This window comes from Eleutherodactylus coqui, chromosome 11 (assembly GCF_035609145.1).
Source record: "Eleutherodactylus coqui strain aEleCoq1 chromosome 11, aEleCoq1.hap1, whole genome shotgun sequence".
NCBI lineage: Eukaryota > Metazoa > Chordata > Amphibia > Anura > Eleutherodactylidae > Eleutherodactylus > Eleutherodactylus coqui.
Window position 1 is genome coordinate 49,099,794 of NC_089847.1, and position 21,126 is coordinate 49,120,919.

Sequence of the window (21,126 nt, forward strand, 5' to 3'; positions counted from 1 at the left end):
GGAACAATTCAGATACTTTAGAGTTCCCTTACTAGATCATGCTGTGCTCTACTGGAGGACATGACAGTCCCTGCAAATGGGAACAGCTCCACTGACACCTGCAGGCCAGAAGGCAGAACTGCAGAAGAGAACGGTGAAAAGCGGCAGGGTAATAAACATTAGAAATACGTGGAAACGGTATTTGCTCACTAAACCAATCTATAAAACCACTGTGGTTATTGCTGCTCCCTACAGAGGTTTTTCGAGTAATCATTACATTAGTGGCTACAAAAAAAAAGTTCTTCCAGTGATGACCCTTAAACCAAAAAGAAGGCTATTTGACAGGTTTACGGGGCATCACCAAGCCAGAAAATATAGTGGTTCACCTGTCAGATGCTGGAGCCGGCACCACGGGGAGTATATTACTTTTATAGAGTTTCGGGCATGGCGGACTCAAAACTATATTAAAAAATGTAAGGCTGTCAACCTCTTTAAAATACTATTCGACTCCGTTCACATTGATGTCATGCCTACCGTTGTGTTAGACCCCATTTACCATAGTTTGAGTGACAGTTTTGAGCGATCATCTTTGCATAGTCTATAGTAGCTAAGTAGCTACTAAAGGGCTATGCAGGCGGAGTGGGACACCACTGCTATCACTCGGCAAACAATACAGCTGCTTTGCATAAGCAAACAGCTGTATTCTTCTCCATGATTACAGCTCGCATCCCGCTGTGAACTACCAGCGGGACGCAAGCTGTAAGACTGTTATCCGCACTGCTGACTGTGATAACAGCCTGCACTGCTGATAAGAGTTCATCACTCAATTCAAGAAAACTAGAATTGAGCGAGGAGCGAATTGTGCACGAAAACTGCACAATGTCCGTGCATTTAGACGCAACGGTTATCGCTCAAAAGACGGCTTTGAGCGAATTTAGAGAGATAACCGTTGGGTCTAAATGGGCCTTTAACAAACTCCGGCGGGTCAGGTGGAATACTCTAGGTTAAGTGTGCGCCATTATGTAATAAAACCCCACAAACGCACGCCTGTATAGCGCCATAGACTGTAAGGCCGCCTTCACACGGACCAGAAATGCTGCAGAATTACTGGCTGTCAGATCATCATATAATATAATGAATCCTACTGCAGGCGCAATCAAATGAATGCAAGTTCAAGTCCCCTACGGGGGCTAAAAAAAGAATGTAAAAATAAGTTTTAGTAATTATTAAAATAAAAAGTAAAAAAAGTAAAAAAAAAAACTGTTTAGTATCACTGCATCCATAAAAGTCTGATTTGTCAAAGTAATGCATTCAACATCTGCATGGCAAAGAAAAAATAACACGTCAGCATTGCGCTTTTTTGGTCAACCTGTCTCCAAAAAAAATGTAATAAAAATCAATCAAAAAATAGAAACCACAGAATGTCCCACAAAAAGCGAGCCCTCACACAACTATATTGACTATATATTAGGCTGTCGGAAGATGGCGGGAGAAAATAATTAGATTTTTTCCCCCAAAGATATTTTATTCTTTTTAAAAGTGGCACAACCAAATAAACTGTATAAATGCTGTGTCTGTGCAATCGTACTGACCCCCAGAATAATGTCCGGTCATTATTGCTGCAGCGTGTACACCGTAGAAGCGAGTTCCCCGAAATATGGCAGAATTTGCCTTTTTGTTTTCTCATTTCACTTCACTTAGAACTTTGTAAAAGTTTTTCAGTACATTATATGGTACATTAAATGGCACCAGTGAAAAATACAACTCGTCCCGCAAAAAACAAGCCCTCATACAGCGACGTCGATGGATAAATAAAGGAGTTATGAATTTTTGAAAGTGGAAAGGAAAAATTGAAAATGAAAAAAAGGCAGCTTCCCTAAGGGGTTAAAGGTATTGTTTAGGTTATAGCTAATCTATTTTCGTGGGGTTGTGCTGACAGAGAACATATAGTGGCTGCTGCCTTCCTGGGGACAGCAATGATTACAAACCTCCATGTCGGCAGTTTCAACATCAGATTGACACTCATCGGATCATGCTAATGAACTGATGAAGGTGTCAATATGATGTTGAAACACGTCATCAAATTTACAGTGCTGTCTTATTACTTGGCTTTGTCACCGGCAGCGCCACGGCATCCTGGTAGTCAGTCCCTACTGTGACTTCTAACAAGTAGGGATTGTCCAAATCAGCGAATCACTTTAAGGCCCCCTGCACACAGGTGGAAATTCTGCAGCGGGATTACCTGCAGAATTTCCACCCATGTCCGCCTGCAAAGGATTGCATTGAAAAACGCAATCCTATGCACACATAGGTTGGCCACAGAGGGCAGAAAATCTGTAAAAATGCTGTGGATTTGCTTGGCAAGAAGTGAAATCTGCAATGCAAGTCTGTAGTGCAAATTGCCATGCTGTCGCCAGGTTGATGCTGCCCGAACCCCGGCCAGGTGGGCTCAGTGCCCTCGTGTAACCCTGCAGAGTTTCAGAATAAATGAATGAGGCTATGGAACACATCGCCGGGACCAGGGGGCAGCTGGCAACTATAAATCCTTGTATTCCAGCTCACAGGTCAGAAGACCAGGCAAGAATCAGACAACGCGTTTGTCCGCCATGCATCGGCGGCTTCATCAGGCCATTACAATGCAAAGCAGAGGGACATTTAAACTCTGGTGGACAGATGCGGTACTACAGAGGGTCATAGGTCAGCCACGCCGCCCTCTGTCTCATTGTATATACAAATATCAACTTGTTACCCTATTTATAAATTACAATCCCAGCGACCGGATGGCCTTCATGACATCACGTACACAGTGTTGTAAATAGTAAACCAGGAGAATGGATTTATGTTATCTTCATGTATAATTTTTTTCTCTTTTTTTGCATAATCATGTATATATTTTTATAGAACTATATATGTTCTATAGGGAGGGGAGGAAGGAACTTGTTATTTGTATAGCGCCAACTTATTCCGCAGCGCTTTCAGGTAATTTATTTTTTACCCCCCACCAAGCCGGGTACTCATTTTACCGACCTCAGAAGGATGGAAGGCTGAGTCAACCTTGAGCCGGCTAGATGAACCATGTGGGGATTGAACCCGCAACCTTTATGAGTGAGAGCTTAGGACTGCATTCTCTGCACTACATATATAATTTTTTTTATGAATCATTTCTGGGAAAACTGTATATAATAAATTTTATTATATATCTACATTTTAGTGCTAATGACCATGAACAGATTTTTGCTGCGTTTTTCCGCAGCGGAAATCTGCAGCTATTAGGTTCTATTGGGCTTAATAGCTTTCCTGCTGTCAGTGCTTACATGCAGAATTCTGCCGCAGGTTTCCGCTGCGGGAAAAAAAAACACTGCATGTTCTATTTTACCGCGGATTTCTGCAGCGAGAGGTCTCCATTAGGGCTCATGCCCACGAGCGTTGCGGAATTTTGCCATGCATTTCTGCTGTGGGACTATTGCATTAAAAAAACGCGAGTGATAGCAGAATTCCGTCACGGATTTCCGCGGTCTCCATTAATACTATATTAGTGTGAGCATTGGCAGCAGGAAAGCTATTTGGCTCAATAAGGCCCCCTGTCCACGGCAGTGTATTCGCCGGCGGTAAACCACGCCAGCGAATCACGCCGGCCGACGCTTCCCATAGCTTTGCTATAGAAAGCGTCGGCACCTGTCCTCGAGCGGAGAATCGTTGCGTTTCTCCACTCGTGGAGCTTGCTGCGAATTGCCCCAATTGCCTCTATTAGATAGGGCTGACCGGCGGAGATTCGGCGGCGGCTCCTGCTCCCGGGCAGCGGCTCCCGCGGCGGAGCTTCACCGTGGGATACCGCATTGCCCGTGGACAGCCGGCCTAAAACCTAACAGCTGCGAGAAACGCAGCAAAAATCCGTCCGTGGGCATTAGCCCTACTATAGTATTACAGGAGAATGCGGAAATCCGCGATCACTCCCGTTATTAAGCGCGATACTCCCGCAGTGGAAATCCGCTGCAGAATTCCACAACGCTCGTGGGCATGAGCCCTTAAAAGGATGTAATTAATTTATAATCCCATAGCCCCTCATATATAATCATAACAAATTCATGGTAAATTGTATTAATGCATTTATTAATTGTTTTAGAACAGAGTTCATTTATTGTTTTCAAACCCGAAATATCCATCTTTTGCAGCCAAATCTGTTCCAGCTCGTCATTACTCATTTTATTTACTAGGTAAGCACATAATGGATAGATTAGAAACAATTGATACATAGTGTTGACTATAATAATGGAGGGACATCTACTGGTGAGAAAGTGCTATTACATCTGATATAGAGTCTGAATGGAATTGAACATATATATATTACTCCATGATGACTTTTGGGGAAGGAATAGCTTATTTCTTTTAATTCATGTAAAAAAATAACACATCTGCACGATGATAATTAATTTTATTTATGAATGTGCAAAAAGAACAGAATCCTTCTTTTATTAATATTTGTCTATTTTTCAATCATTTCTGTATTAAAGGATTTTAATTGTGGACTCTGCTAAAAATAAGTTGATATTTGTGTATAAAATGAGACAATTGGGGGCGTGGCTGACCTATGACCCTCTGTAGTACCACATCTGTCCACCAGAGTTTAAATGTCCCTCCACTGCTTTGCATTGTAATGGCCTGACAAAGCTGCCGGTTCATGGCAGACAAACACGGTCCATGGCAGACAAACGCGTTGCCTTATTCTTGCCTGGTCTTTTGACCTGGGAGCTGGAATACAAGGATTTATAGTTGCCCCACTGCCCCCTGGTCCTGACAATGTGTTTCATAGCCTCATTCATTTAACAGCATCCAGCTGTGAAAAAAAGGGACCTGGCAGCCAGCAGATGGATTGATCTTCCTCTACCAAGAATCTTCAGGAGCTCCAGGTGAGCAGCTTCTTACGCCTCTTTATCACATTTTGGCTGAATAGTCCCCCATACATAAGGCGCTTTTCATTTTTATTCTAGTAGTTTCAGAAGTTTGAGTAACAGTGGGGGCTGCGCCTGCACCCCTTCGCCTTCCTCCCTGTACACAGAAGTGGAGGGAGCGGTCAGCCGGCACGGCCCATCTCCTTGACTTGGAGCTCTAGTCCAAGTTGAACCTCAAAGTGTGCTGATTCTTAAACTCCTCAGTGTTTCAGAATGACCCTACACGGGGGCAATAGGCATCCCTCTGCTGGGTGCTTGCTGCTCGTAGTTGGGGCAGCATGAACGTGGTGACTGGTTGACCCGCAAACCAATTGTATACAAACTTTATGTACACTTTTTTTTTTGGATAAGATTTTTTTATCTCTGATCCATTGTGATGCTATTGTATATGCTGCATATTCTCTTTGTCTACGCTCAGATCTGCGCCAAACATTGTGACAGAAAAACGCATATTTTGATGTGGATCTTAGAGGCAAAATTCACGCTGAAAATTCCACGCTGAGTTCCGTTGTGTGAACACACCCTGAGGGCCCCCGCACACTGGCGGGTTTGTAATGCGAATGTCAATAGGACTTTCTAATATCAAAAATGCATCGCACGAAAAATCGCAAAGCACAAACTTGCGATTTTTGTGCAATGCTTTTTTAACACTAGACGGTCTGCAGCTACTGTTGCGGATTTGTTGTGTATTTTGCTGCATCTTTGCATTTCATACGTGGAGAATCTACAGAAATCAACTCCACTATTTGTAGCTGCTGCTGCGGATTAGCGGCAGCCTTGGTGCCAGGTTCGGCCTCTCCATTGGGGTCCAGGACAGAATCCGCTACTAAAATAGACTTGCTGCAGATGTAAATTTCAGCACGGATTTAGTGAGGATTGTTTCCGCAGCGTATGGATTAGATTTTTAAAAAAACTCATCCACATTGCTGTCACTGTAAACGCTGAAGATATTCCAAGTGGAAAATCTGCAGCAAATTTACCCTGTGGGAATTTAGCCGGCCGGTGTACGTAAAAGTGCACTCAGGCCACCCTGGCATGATCTATTGGTGCCTAATGGTCATCCCTTATAAAGGTACCTTAAAGGGAGTCTCTCACCTACTTTTATCCCTGTAAGCTAACAGCCCTTCAACACGGGACGTTAATCGTTACTAGTTGTTCAAAACCCCGGGTTTTGAACGATAGTCATCCTGTGTGAAGCATGCAAAAACCGAACGACTGAGCGAGAGTTGTTTAGTCGTTCAGCCTCTGCATGCTGAAACCTAAACGCTGTTCAGTGTAAACCGCAGCCGTTCAGTACTGAACGGCCGCTGCTGACAGTGAAGGGAGGTGGTCGGGGGGGAAACTCTCCTCCCCGCTGGCCTCGCTGTCAGTGACCCAGTGATACTCACTCCTGTGCAACAGCGTGGGAGCAAGTTAATACGGGGACGAGTGTCAGGCATCGTTAGCCCCACACTCGTCCCGTGTAAATGGACCTTAGGCCTCTACATGCGCAAAAATCACGCACGCAAAAAAATTGCTGCTATTAGAACCAATCGTTTCCTATGGGAACATTAAGGTGAGGGAATTCTAGATGCGCAAAAAACATTTGAACATTCCCATAGGAAACTATTGGTTCTAATAGCCGCAGGTTTTTCACGTATGGGATTTTTGCACATTTGAAAGCTTAAGCTTATGGGCTAAAACTAGGTGACCTGCTGAGTCCAAGTATCTGTTAGATCTACCTCCTCCGGTGTCGGCGCTGGAAGCTGCTGCTAAGTGCATTGAGCCGCGCTGCTAAGTAATTGGGCGGACTACTTGGTATATTGAGCCGTGCTGCCGACACTTAAAGGGGTTGTCCCGCGAAAGCAAGTGGGTCTATACACTTCTGTATGGCCATATTAATGCACTTTGTAATGTACATTGTACATTAATTATGAGCCATACAGAAGTTATCAGAAGTTATTCACTTACCTGTTCCGTTGCTAGCGTCCTCGTTTCCATGGTGCCGTCTAATTTTCAGCGTCTAATCGCCAGATTAGACGCGCTTGCGCAGTCCGGGTCTTCTTCTTTTCTGAATGGGGCCGCTCGTGCCGGAGAGCGGCTCCGTGTAGCTCCGCCCTGTCACGTGCCGATTCCAGCCAATCAGGAGGCTGGAATCGGCAATGGACCGCACAGAAGCCCTGCGGTCCACCGAGGGAGAAGATCCCGGCGGCCATCTTCACAAGGTAAGTATGAAGACGCCGGACCGTGGGGATTCAGGTAAGCGCTGTGCGTTTTTTTTTTTAAGTCCCTGCATCGGGTTTGTCTCGCGCCGAACGGGGGGGCTGTTGAAAAAAAAAAAACCCGTTTCGGCGCGGGACAACCCCTTTAACACCCCCATAAGCTTATAGGGATAAGGTAGGTGACGGTCTCTTTAAGCCTGTGTTCGCACGATGATTCATTGTGGATTCTCCATAGCTGAAAAAATCCACAGTAAGTCTGCACTAAAATCTGTCAGTATGGAGTGGATTTGGGATCAGATTTTGGTGCCGATCCCTTCAATTTAAATTCAATCGGAAGCCTGAAATCTGCTCTGGATCTGCACCAAAATCCACATCACACGGTGCAGATTTACAGAGGCGTTCACAAGAGTTTCTGTGGCTGAAGAAATCCACGTCATACCTGCGCCCAAGTGCCCAACATGGGATGTGGATTTTGGCGTAGATCTGCCGCAGACTTCATGTTTACATTTAATTGAAGGAGTGAAGCCGGCCGTGAAATTGCTGCGATTTGTTATCCGGACCAGAAGGTCTGTAAATCAAATCTGCATGCTTTATTTCACTTGCGGACGCCCATGTATCCCTTCGAGCGGCTTAATTTGCGGATCTTCTCTGCGGATTCTGCAAATCAGACCCGCCGGTGGGCATCGGGCTGTAGGGTACTGCACATAGCAGAAACGCTGCAGAATGTCAGTCTGCAACTCTGCTCTTCTCACCCCAAAGTACTGAGCCCTCATTGCAGCGCACATCTCTCACCCAGCAACCACTCATTTGCCATCGCTGGTCCAGTGCTATGCCCGCTTCCGCATTACCTGCCCGTTGCTGCTCAGTAGTGGCTGTCGAGTGATGGATGTTGCGGGCTGAAATCTGCGCCAATGGTGTGGGCTTTAACGCAGAAAAATCTGCAGCATTTCCACTATGTGTAACTAAGTTATCTTTACACACAGGTCTAGCAGGGCTCATCGTCCACAACGCTTGGTGATAAATGTGCCCATGGTTTTACATAGGACTGCCGGTTACTGCGTAACCTTAAATCACTCCACAGGCATTGCTTTGGCACATGACAAACACAGCCCTGCTGCATCAGTGTGCGCACGCTACTTGTAAAGTTGTAGAGGAAGGCAGGCAATACTTCCGTGTCAGCCTGATCTCCTCCTCCTCCTCATGCAGCCATGTAATATGATCCCAGTTATTACGCTGGTGCACAGAGGGAGGGGGACAGACTGCAGGAAACTATTACTGGAGCCTCACCAGGGTGAAGGGTGAACAGGAAGAGGTGCCCACATCCAGGGATGCAGTGACCATGCCTGATCCCCTCCGCTCACAGCTGTAAGTTGGATCTTCACACTGGCACAACCTTAAAAGGCCTTGGGACAAAATAGCAGAAAGCCAGAGGATGCCTCGTGTCCGACTTGTATCCCATAGATGTAGCAGAGCAGAGTTTGTCATTTAGCACAGCCCCCCTCTGCTGTGTGGCGTTACATAGGACTGCAGGTCACCCTATCGCATTACCACAGGGCCGAGAAGCGGGAAGGTTGAATGACAGAGTGAGCACTGCTACATCTGGAACTCCAGTCGTCTTCAGGGAAACTCCTGGGCCTTCCAGCGGGGAACAGGTTAATAATCTTCTCTCCCTGTAATAGTCATTACTAAGCGGTAATAAAAATATGGCTGCCAGACCCTTTTCAGTGATTTATGAAGGGAGGTCTCTGAGGGGTCCTCGTATCATCTTCATTATTGTGATTATTTATTTATGGCGTGTCAACATATTCCGCAGCGCGCGTTTTCCAAGCAGCATCATTGTGACTAAACCAGTTTCTTTGTTAGCGCTTGTTCTGGCAGAGGAACGGTTAAATCTGCAGCCAAGCCTTTGTATGCCTGCGCTTATATCTGTATGACTTCTGTACAATTCAGCGGGGTTTACACCCAACCGTCAGGACGATTACCCGTAGCTGGCTCTCCTCGCCGGTCGTTATCTATAGATGCCCAATTCACGTGTGGACAGTTTCCGATAGTTTATAGACTGGTTTTACATTGGCTGCTCATAAATGTGCCGCAAGTAGTAAGTGTATGAAGGTAAGGCCGCCCGCACACGAACGGATCTTTGCTGCGGAATTCGCTATTGGAAATCGCTTTTTTTCTGCACACGAGCGGAAATAAATTGTGATTTCCGCTCGCAGAGGAAAAATCGTAGCATGCTCCATTTTTACGTGGATTCCGCACAGATACCCGACTATTCCCAAATAACATTGCGGGCAGGTCACGGATTGCGCCTCATCGCCTAGTGACGGCGCAGAAAAAATAAACAGTTGAAAAAAATCTGTACTGCGCATGTCCGACGGTGGCTCACCGCGACAACTGCAGTACGGAAAAAAGAGGTACGCAGGGTTGTCGGCCGCGATCAGAGGCGGAATCCGCTGCGGGAACACGCATGTGGAATCGGGCTCTGCCGTAAGGCCTTAGGCTGCGATCACATCTCCACCAAACATTTCCGGTTTTCTGGTTCGTCATAGGAGCAGACCCCTGAAAAAGACAGACAGCGCTGTCTACCGTGTGACGGACACTAAGGGGGTTCACACGGAGCGGAATGTTCCACGCGAACATTTCTCTGCCCTTACAATAGCAGCCAAGTGGACGAGTTTTTAAAATCTGCTGCGGAAATTGACTTGCATCATGGAATTCAAATCTGCGGCACGTCCATTTTATCGCGGTCTCAATGAGGGCGAGAATTCTGCACAGGAATTTGCGATAAAACCCGCACCAAACGGTTCAGGTTTGGAGGCAGGCTTTCCGCTGCTGCTCTGCCCGCTGTGGACATAACGCTGGAAATCAGCCCTGTGTGGACCAGCCTAATGGCGCCCGCCGGACCCCACTGACATAATAGTCTGGCATGTTTCCATCGTGGCGGCCATGATTTTACCAGGCCAAATACTGCAGCGAGATGTGGACTTACCCTAAAGTTTCCCTGCGAGTTCTGTCCATCTTGGAATCAGACAGATTTCGCACAGGAAAAGAACCCATTCGTTTGAAAGTGGTTAAAAGGGTTTTTAGCTAAATACTACTGAAGACCCATCATCGGGATAGGCCATTAAGTGTGTCGGATGTTGGGTCGATCAGCTGATCAGGGGGCCCGATATACACAGGAGTACTGTGAGGATCCGCCGCTCCGACACCGGCGTTGTGGCTGGCGCTGGTAGTTGCATTACATCCGTCATTGCTTTGAGGATAGGTCATTCATAATTCCCTGGAACACCCCTTTAACTCACATGAGAGATTTTTCTCTCTGATGGTGCAATTTGTCTAACTCCGACTGTCATATTTTTGTGCAGCGATTCTTCTAGAATTGCCCATTATTTTGTATGGAAGTGTAAAAAAAACACAGTGACATGTGAATTTGCAAGCAAGTTCAATCGCGGCATCTTTAGCGCACATTGGGGTACGCGCGCACGGGCTTTTTTTTTTACTCGGGTTGATAATTTGAGTAAAAACAAATTGCAGCATGTCACATTCTTGTCCGGTTTTCGGATTAGATTAACATTTGTCACTGTATGATGTTCAGCACAACCGATGTCCGATGCAAATTGTACCCGAGAATCTCAACCGCAACCTTCAAAACACCCGTGTGCACGTAGCCCGTGGGCTTAAACAGATTGGCGCGATTCTGTGCTCTTATGCGGCTGTGAAAATTATGGCCTCCTAACAGGACAAAACAAAACCATTGATTTCAATGGTTGCGTTACCACTAGCAGGAGGCTTGCGGGTTTAATAGTACGAGCGAGAAAAGATAAGACTTGCCCTATCTTTCTTGCACATAGCTAATACTATTAGCGCGGAATTTGAATAGTCTGAAAAAAACAAAAACACTGCCAGGTCATGTGCTAATAATCCCCGTAGCGGCGAGTGTATTAGTGCATGCCTCCATGTGTTTTTGACCTTATTATGAGGGCTACATAGAAAAACAGGATGTATTGTTTTTTTTTTGGGGGGGGGGGGGTTGCCTTCCTCTGGATCAACACTGGGGGTAATAAGCTGAATTGGATGGACATATGTCTTTTTTTAGCCTTAAATACTAGGTTTTTGTGATTTACATAGTAACTAGAGATGAGCGAACGTACTCGGTAAGGGCGATTTCGCAATCGAGCACCGCGATTTTCGAGTACTTCACTACTCGGGTGAAAAGTACTCGGGTGCGCTGTGGGGCGGGGGGTTGCAGTGGGAGGTAGCAGCGGGGAACAGGGGGGAGCCCTCTCTCTCTCCCTCTCCCCCCCACTCCCCGCTGCAACCCCCCGCTCACCCACAGCGCACCCGAGTACTTTTCCCCCGAGTAGTGAAGTACTCGAAAATCGCGGTGCTCGATTGCGAAATCGCCCTTACCGAGTACATTCGCTCATCTCTAATAGTAACATATCACAAACCCATGAAAATTGCACGGAAAAGTGTCAGTTTTTTACTGAGCAGAATCGCTGTCTCCTGGGTAGTTCAGGTCTCTCTATTGGGGGCTGCTCACATTGCTTTAGCTAATCGTTGAGCGCATATTTTTGAATACCTTTTTTTTTTTTTTTTTTTGTTATTTAAACCTCTGGCGTGATGCACCCAGAGACTGCAGTTGGTCATATGTAAGTCGAATTTTTGACTACGTCGGACCCCTCTTACATTTTGTGTACGATGTTTCCAGTTTCATAGAATAGAGCTATCTTTTCTCCTTAGGGAGAGCACCTAGACGGTGAGTGAGGAGACTCCGAAGGCCATTCATGCTCCTCTGGGTAATATGCAAATAAGGGAGATGGAATAATACCTCCAAAATGGAGGTGTTACTCCATCTTCATTATTTGCATAGAATAGCGCGGTGTACCGTGCTTTACTGGCCTTCCAAAAAAAACTAACCTGGGTTCGAGTATACGTTTTTTTTACATTACATCCATATCCAGCATTACATCCAAATACAGAAAATCCATCTCCCTATCGGCTGCGGGACGTGACAGGTTTCCTTTAAATGAATCTTCTTAGACCGCACACAGACCCATTACAGTCAATGTGGGTATACATTAATTTGTCCCTTTCAGGTTTTTTTTTTTGCACTTGATTAAAAAAAATGGATCCTAGATTCCACCTGGACGTAAAAAACAGATGGGTACAGGGCACACGGATGTCACACAGACGGGCACAGGGCACACGGACGTACACACACATTAAAATCGGTCCGTTTTTCTGCACCAAAATCGGACACTCTTGTGTGAATAAGGATACCTAATGGTCACCTAAATAGTCACTCGAGAGTGATTTAAGCACGACTGTCATCCCACTAAACATGGGACCCGACAGGGTAAGTGAGAGAGTCAGTCACTTGCTGGAGTCTCTTGGTTTTCAGTTCACCTACCAATCAAGTGACTGTCGGCCTGTGTAAACAGGCAGTCGCTCATCTATCAACGACTGCCTGTTATTCTCAATAGAGGTCGGCGGCTGGAAGAGATCTCCAGCGCTCTGCTGTGTGAGAGCGCAGGACTAATAATACTTGAGACAATTTTCAGGTGCTTAGGCGCCCAACACTTATCCCGCGTACAAGTACCCAAAGTCCTTATAGAACAGCGACGACCGCTGCTGCCTTCCATGAATCCCCTCAGCAGATTTGGATTATGGAACTTTGGTTGAAAACTAGTGACTTATTGTAAGTTGAATCTCAAGCAGCGCGATTGTCTGTCCCGCCGGACTGTACTCCTCCGCTTTAGGCCCCTTTCATACAGGCGACGGGGATATCGCTGCAAGAAAATTGCAGTAATATCGCTGCTGTGTTTTGTGCGATATTGCGATTTTGTGGCGCTACAAAGTCACGTGACTGTGTAGTGCTCTTTTGCTGGAATTTCAGGGTTGGGAGGTGTGGGAGGGGCTTGAAATATAAGCCCTAGCTGTATTAAAAACATCACCTAACAGGCGCTGTCTGCTCCACCGTACTTTTCCTCCGAAGCTGCGACACACTTGTCTGCAGTCTTCACCCACCGCTTCCTGGTCAGGGGGTTCAAAAATCCCGCCTCCAGGAAACGCTGGCTCTAATTGGCTGAGCCATGGCACTCGAGAACCAATCACTGCAGCGTTTGATGAACCAATCACAGCCATCGCGTAGGATTTCCTACTGTAAAAGTTGTATCGCACTGCCTGTGATTGGCTCCAGTGTTTATGGGAAGACTGGAGTATTGGATCAAAGGGACATTTAAGGAGGAGTATAGTTTTTTTGTTTTTAATTTAATACCATTATCTGCCTTCTGAAGTTTGCTTTCTAATCTTGGAGAACCGCTTTAACTCATTAGTGACCGTTAACATGCCTTTTTACGGCGGTTACTAATGGGCTTTAAACGTGCACATATATCTTAAGGCATTAGCTTGACTAACTATTGACAGCCAGGCTCCTGCTGTAACTGCCAGGAGCGGAGAGACCTATGATCCTGGCAGTCTTACACCTTACATGCCACAATCTAAAGAAAGTGCAGTATGTAAGCAGATGACAGGGATGGGGCTCTTCCTGTTACCCATCAGCACCCCGCAATGCCATCACAAGGAACCAATGGGTTCTCATGGCAGCCAGAGGCTTGACAGAGGCCTCCCTGTGTATGTAACTCAGTATATTAAACCCTGCCTCTGGCGGTCTAATAGGATGATGATATAGGCATTGCAGAATGCACTACATATGCAGCGTACTATGCTAGCGATCGAACAAGCATATCTTCAAATCCTCCTGAGGGACTAAAGCATTGTGTAAAAAAAAATAAAAATGTATCCCCTGCGCACATACATACATACACACACACACACACACACATACATACATACATACATACATACATACATACATGCACACACACACACAAAACCCTTTAAAATGGGTAAACAGCAACACATAATAGGTATTACCACAATCACCCAGGCAATGAAAAGTTTTAGTTTTTTTCTCTTGCCTGCAGAATGCCATAAACATAACTTAAAAATGATAGTTCCAGAATTGCTATTTTTTTTCGAACTGCAATAAAAAGCAGTACAAAGTCACTTGTATCTCCAAACCACTGGCAGTAAAAACCACAGCTCTTCCCGCAAAAACCAAGACCTTACATAGCTCCTTCGCCAGAAAAATAAAAATGTTGTGGGTCTTAAAATGAGGCGATGCGGATTCAACAGTTTTTCTTTAAAGGGGTTTTCCAGTGAAATATTACTCTCATCAATAGTGGATCGGCTTGGGTCCGTCAACCAATCAGCTGATTGGGCGCATACTGTCAGTGCCGCAATAACACACGGGTTGGAGTGGAAGCCTCACACCGACCTCTGTGTTGTGGCCAGCGCTTGTAACTGCAGGTACAGCTCGCGTTGATTTTAATGAGAGCCGTGCCTGCAGTTACAAGCAACGGCCACTATACAGAGGTCGGCGCGGAAGATTCTGTCCGACCCCTGTGTATTTGTGGTGCTGACAGCATGTGCCCGCTCAGCTGATTGCATGGGGTCGCTGGCGACAGACCCAAGCCAATCGACTATTGATGACCTATCCTGATGATGGGTCATCAGTAATATTTCTCTGGAAAACCCTTTTTAAGAATTTAAAAGAAAGTTGTTATTTTTACCAAATGATGAACACTGTGAGAACAAAACCCAAAAAACACTGGCAAAGTTTCCAGGGGGTGTTTTCATTTATCCCCCCAATAATGTAATAAAAGTTCTACAACGCATCATATGGACCCCAGAGTGCTGCCATGAAAAAATACATCTTGTTCAATGTCACAATGAAAGTCACTTGATCTTCAGTCACAAAGCAGGCTGGTAACTAAGGGGTTAAACCGACAGATACCTTGTATCTTTTAGGCTCAGTTCGCAGGCGTTGAGGTATGGTATTCAGGTGTCTTTCAGATACATTGTGACCATAAGGGGGTTTGCACAGCGGTGAGGGTGTAGTGGGGAGCCCCGTTAATAGTCGGGGTCTGGGGTCAGAAACGCTCTTTTCTCCTTATGGAGAGCAACTATATACTATATATACTATATACTCTGGGTAATATGCAAATAAGGGAGATGGAATAAATCCTCCACAGTGCCACCTATTGAAAGGCAGCATTCCTTCAAGTCAAAGTCACTGATGAAGGGCAAAAACCCTAAAACAGCTGTATATACATGGAGTCTGGCTTTGCTTGTAATTCCCAGTCATTGTAACAAGGCTTGTATAAAAAGTCTGACTTTGACTTGAAGGAATGCTGCCTTTCAATAGGTGGCACTGTGGAGGATTTATTCCATCTCCCTTATTTGCATTTAGCCGGGGTCTCTGACTACTCTAGCTTGCTAGAACTCCTACCCGACCTCCTATACTGAGCACATCCCCATGTCTAGTCAAAGTGGTGCTTTAAATTCTCCGCCATGGTGACCTCTGCCCCATGCGCTGTGAGTGATGGAGTCCTCTTATGTAACAGTGCTGTGGGTCACAGCTCAGAGCCCACAGGCTGAAATAAAGTTCCCACTCAGCAGGGTGATGAAAGGACTGATAAGAGCCGTCTGACCGGCCAGCACAAATCCTCTGAGCTGGCAGACATTGTGTATCGTCAGGCTTCCCCTGACCAGATCTGCCCATCCATCTGCTTCTCCTCGGGACGGGATGACTGATTTATGGGCTGTAGGGTTTGTTGTCACAATACCTTCCATCTGCCATAATCACGATGAGTAAATGGTCCTCGAGTAGAATTCCTGCCATCGCCATTGATACTTAGCTGCCATCCTAGAGATTTGTCTTAAAGTTGTTAGTGTCGGGAGACCTTACAAAAGTCATCAGATTGTCTCCAGAAGCGCTATGTGTTCTGGCCATAACTTGCTAGCAGAGTACATATAAAGTTGTTGCCATCATACTTCTGAAATTGCTCCTCGTCTCATGGAGCTCATAAGTCCTCAGACGTTCTTTAAAAAAAGTGTCCAACGTATTATATTTAAATTAATGAAATTAAAAGAATCTCGTAGAGAAATCATGGTTAATATTTCTTTAAATATTGAAGGTTCTTATTAATTTTTTAAGCTTTTTTTAGTTTTAAAAACTTCCGCAAGGGCAGCCATATTAGAGACACAATATAGGGGCTTGCCCAGTATCACAAACAAAAAACGTTCTGCGGGTATTATTGCAAATCGGCTTTATTCTACCTGAACCCCGAAAATGGGACTCGAAATGGAACCATAGGCCTTCCTTGCTGAGATGGAGAGCAGAGAGGTTTCTGTTGGGTTTCCATTAGTTTCTGCAAGACAAAATAGCGTCAACTAGGCTACATTAAAACCAGGTCTGAACAGAGCCCTATGTGAGTGCCGTGTCCCCACGGTATCTAGTGGTTTCCAGGACATACGGTAGAGCTGGGAATTAAAGCCATTTTAATAAATAATCTTTATATAGCACCAACATATTCCGCAAATTGGGGAAAACATACACAAAATGGGTCATAGCATCCAGTAATAAACCAAAGCGGTACTTGAACAATAGGGGTGAAGGCCCTGCTGGCGAGAGCTCAAGGCGCTTTTAGACAGAACGTTTGTCGTTGAAAAAGCGTTCAAATGCACAAAAGTGAACGATAATCGTTTGGTCTGAACTCAAGCCAACGACTGAATGACGAATGAGAAGAGGGAGGAGTGATGGGTTTAACTTGTATTCTGTATTTAATGGGCAGTGACTGGCACAGGGTGGAGGCATCTGTGTAGGGACTGGCGCAGGGTGGAGGCATCTGTGTAGGGACTGGCGCAGGGTGGAGGCATCTGTGTAGGGACTGGTGGAGGCATCTGTGTAGGGACTGGCGCAGGGTGGAGGCATCTGTGTAGGGACTGGCGCATGGTGGAGGCATCTGTGTAGGGACTGGCACAGGGTGGAGGCATCTGTGTAGGGACTGGCGCAGGGTGGAGGCATCAGTGTAGTAGGGACTGGCGCAGGGTGGAGGCATCAGTGTAGTAGGGACTGGCGCAGGGTGGAGGCATCCGTGTAGTAGGGACTGGCGCAGGGTGGAGGCATCAGTGTAGTAGGGACTGGCGCAGGGTGGAGGCATCCGTGTAGTAGGGACTGGCGCAGGGTGGAGGCATCAGTGTAGTAGGGACTGGCGCAGGGTGGGGGCATCAGTGTAGTAGGGACTGGTGCAGAGTGGAGGCATCAGTGTAGTAGTGACTGGTACTGAGTGGAGGCATCAGGTTTTTCCGCGGTCTCCATTAATACTATATTAATTGAGACCTCCCATTTTTTTACCACACTACTGTAAAACCGAGGTAAAATTCTGCATGTCTGCATTGGCTGGCAGAAAAGCTATTAGGGTCAGTACAACCTAATAGCTGCAGAATTCCACCATGGGAACCATGGTACAAATCCGTTAGTTGGCATTTGGCCTAAGGCCGCCTGCAGACGGGCGGGTCGGATCTGGCGGCGAGAATTCTCGCCGCGGGATCTGACCCGAGCGCCTGCAGGGACGAGCGCGTACTCACCCGTGCCCGGCGCACCCGGCTCTTTCATGTGCCTGCTGCCGGGCAGCCGGCACATGCGCAGACTAGAGCCGGCGGCCGGGTGAGTGACGTTTCTGTGCGAGGCTCTGCGAGCCCCGCACAGAAATAGGACATGTCGCGGTTTGTTTGCCGCGCGACATTTGCTTAGGAGTGCGTATTGTAATGCACTCCTATGCAGGCTTTCAGTGGCGGGAAATCGCGCCGCGGGATTTCCGCCCGTGTGCAGGCGGCCTAAGTCTTAGAAAGTAAAGCTGTCTAAACAGTACGATGATAGTTTGGCGATCACACTGATGGGCTCACTAACTTGTAGTATGGCTAAGCCAGTTAGGCTTGCTATTTCTGTAGTGGATGCTGGTGGGTTAGGGTCACTTTACATCTACTGATTCTTGGCCTGATGTCAATGAACTCCGATCGGCATGCACGTTGACCGTTACTATCGTTAGTGTGATCATTTGTCCCATTGGGCATCTCCCTATTTACCCAGGAAGAAGTACAGTTCATCAGCAAGTATTTGTATCATCGTTGAGGGTGGCCTCATTTGTAGGCTGATCATTGGATTTTTTTTAGAGGAACCGATTATAGGGCAAACTTTCGAAAGAAAAAAAAAAGTTTGTGCCCAATAATCGGGCCGTGTAGATATGACCATGAGACGGCCGGTGGCTGCCACATCCAGGCAGGGAACGAATGGCGAGGTGGCTGGAGCTCTCCATTAATTTCTATAGAAGTTATAGAAGCGGCCCGAGCAAGCGTATCCCCCATACCAGTAAGATGAGGGCCATGCGCTTGCCCGCCTAATTCTCTGTATACCTTACCTGTTGATGTGAGGGCAACCAGCTTGGACTAGAATTATATATTGGTGCTGGACCACTACAAGCACTGCCAGCCACCGGCAGGCGAGACACAATGCTGCAAAGACTTTCGCAGTTTGTTATATTCCGCCACATACATTTTTCATTGCCTGGCAATAGGAACTTTCATGGTCATTTTATAGGAGTCAACTGCCTATTTTTGGCCCCCGGTCTTGGCGTTTGGCCAGTGATGGTGCAGAGGTTAGGGATTGTGGATTCAGGAGGAAGGCTGGCATATGGTTTAGATGTGAGCAGGTGTGTTGGTGGTCACATGCCAGGACACGGCGGCGGTCAGTGCGGCTGTCACGTGAAGGGCAAATGAGTGATAATTTACTTTACTTGATGTTATTGTGTAACTGTGAGCTCGCCAGGTTTCTGCTCCTCTATTCTTTCCTGTTAAAGCCGTAGTCCAAGATATTGTCATTTTTTAAAGGGAAGGAGATATGGTAAAATTAGAAAAAGATATACTCCTCGGTTTGAACCGCCACCGCACTGGTCGCCCCCACCATGCTTTTTTTTACTGATGTACTCATATGACTGCTGTAGCCACACACTGGCCTTAATCTTGTGCTGAACACTTCTGAGGATGCTGATTGGCTACAGTGGTCACATGGGTAATAGATGCCTTACCGCTGCAGTCATGTAAACAAAGCCTGCCGAAGAGGACGGAGCAGCGGGGGTCAAACTGAGGAATATAGATTCTGTTTTTATCTTATTTGCTTCCCTCACAATAATTGTTTTTATATCTTGGGCGGCCCCTTTAAATAATTAAAATAAACTAGACTTGATTGAAGCCAATGGGCCTATTCATATTTGATACACAACAAACGTCATGGCTGCCGTAATGATGGAAGCCATGAGCACCATGTGAACACTGCTGTTCATTTCAATAGGAAAGCCTGTTGACATGTTTGGGGATCTGATCTACAGGGTGGGCCACGAAAAATTAGCCCGGCACTACACTTCTGAAAGCCGTCTCTGTCCTTGTTGCCCATAGCAACCAATCACAGCACAGCTTTCATTTTACCTCAGCACTATAGGAAATAAAAGCTGCGCTGTGATTGGTTGCTATGGGCAACAAGGGCAGATTTTCCTCTAGACTGCTTTCATAACACTGTGGTTCCGGGCTCAGTTCTGTGGCCGATCTGTAGAACCTGGAAGCCAAAGTGCCCACTGTACGAAGGAGATGCCACCAGTACGGGCCCCGGCACTGCGGCCTCCAGTGAAGGCCTAGTTTGCCATGTCTCACTGAGCGTTTCCACCAACATAAAGGAATCCGTTGTATTCTTGTCTTATTGGCTGCGAACGTAACAATCAATATGGCTGCCATGTTGGATTCCGTGAAGGTTGTCAACCTTCTTCTCCAGAATCCCAGATGGCCGCACAGAAACTTGTGGTGATTGTCCCGTCTTCTCAGACACAGATGGAAGAGTGTAATATTTAATGTAATGACACTACAGGGGTCCGTGTTTAAGGCCGGTGCGTGCGACCGTATGTGTAAAACCCTGTGTGGGTCACGCTGGCTTTACCGCTGTATGAGGCGGACTATCAGTGCGTATGGCAGCGGTATTGTACTGCGCATGGCGGCGTATCTCACACACTCTCTCATGCGCAGTCTTCCTGTGTTTTTTTTTTAATTTCCCGTGCTGGGGCGTAGATTACGCACCGATAGTGGATAATGGGCTCTCTCATGCATAATACACAAAATAAAAAATGCGACGTTCTTTTATTACGCAATGCTTACACGCTAATGTGCTCGTATGACAACATGGTAATTGTGAGCCCGGCCTCATACATTTCTTTCTACTGTCCGTCTCGCCTCTATAGCGCGGACAGAGGTGTATGGAAGCTGTTTATTTACATGGGACGGTTTGTACAGGAGAGGGGATTACAAAAATGTTATGTCAGACGTGTAACCTAATCCGCCATGTTCTGTCAGAGCCGGCCATCCCGCGCGGATCCTGTGGGCTTACAGTGGAGTCCATCTTGGTGCCTGTTGTTTTGTGCTATTCTTCTTGTCAAATCTGCCCAAATTACCAAAGCGTGTAAAGAGCGGATTTGCTGGAGATTTTACACAGGTCCCATATCTCACGTGAATATGAACCCCATTCTTTTGAATGGAGTCCTATACATGAGCAATGCGGGAAAAAATCGTAACATGTCCTATCTTTTCCCATTCCTTGGAACTCGTCACCCATTGTTTTCAATGAGACAGTAACACACATCACACGGCGTGCGGTGCGCACCGACTGCGAAGCACTTGCCGAACCTCTAACGCAACTGAAAGCTGCGCCGGAGAATCGCTACTTCACAGAAGTGATGGGAGGTGTTTTTACCAGAAAAAATGCATGGCGTCGGTGTGAGTGTAGCTGTAGCCTTAGCTGTGGATTTTGATACAGATTCCCCCCCCCCCCCCCCCCTTTGAAGAAGTGGAGTTCGCACTGCAAATGGGTAACATATATTGGCATGCTGTGGATCTAAAATTTGCAAACATGTGAATTCTGCTGCAGATTTTGTGTCGTATGGAAATTCCGCAGCATTTACATCCTGTGTGACCCTGTCCTTAAAGGGCTTGTCTATGCAAAATACTGTTGATGATCTATTCTCAGCACAGCTCATTAATAGAATAGTTGA

At 46.3% G+C, this 21,126-nt stretch overlaps 1 protein-coding gene across 8 annotated transcripts in view; it reads left to right on the top strand.

Moving 5' to 3' along the window:
* CHD9 (chromodomain helicase DNA binding protein 9) overlaps positions 1-21,126 on the top strand; it is a 179,781-nt gene that overhangs the window by 54,127 nt on the left and 104,528 nt on the right. The window contains exon 1 of one of the 8 annotated variants that reach the window (XM_066584036.1): positions 8,381-8,494. The exons of the other annotated variants lie outside the window; for them this stretch is intronic. The gene's annotated coding sequence lies outside the window, so the exon portion shown is untranslated. Of the gene's footprint in view, positions 1-8,380; positions 8,495-21,126 lie in introns of those variants that run through there. 8 annotated transcript variants of the gene reach the window in all.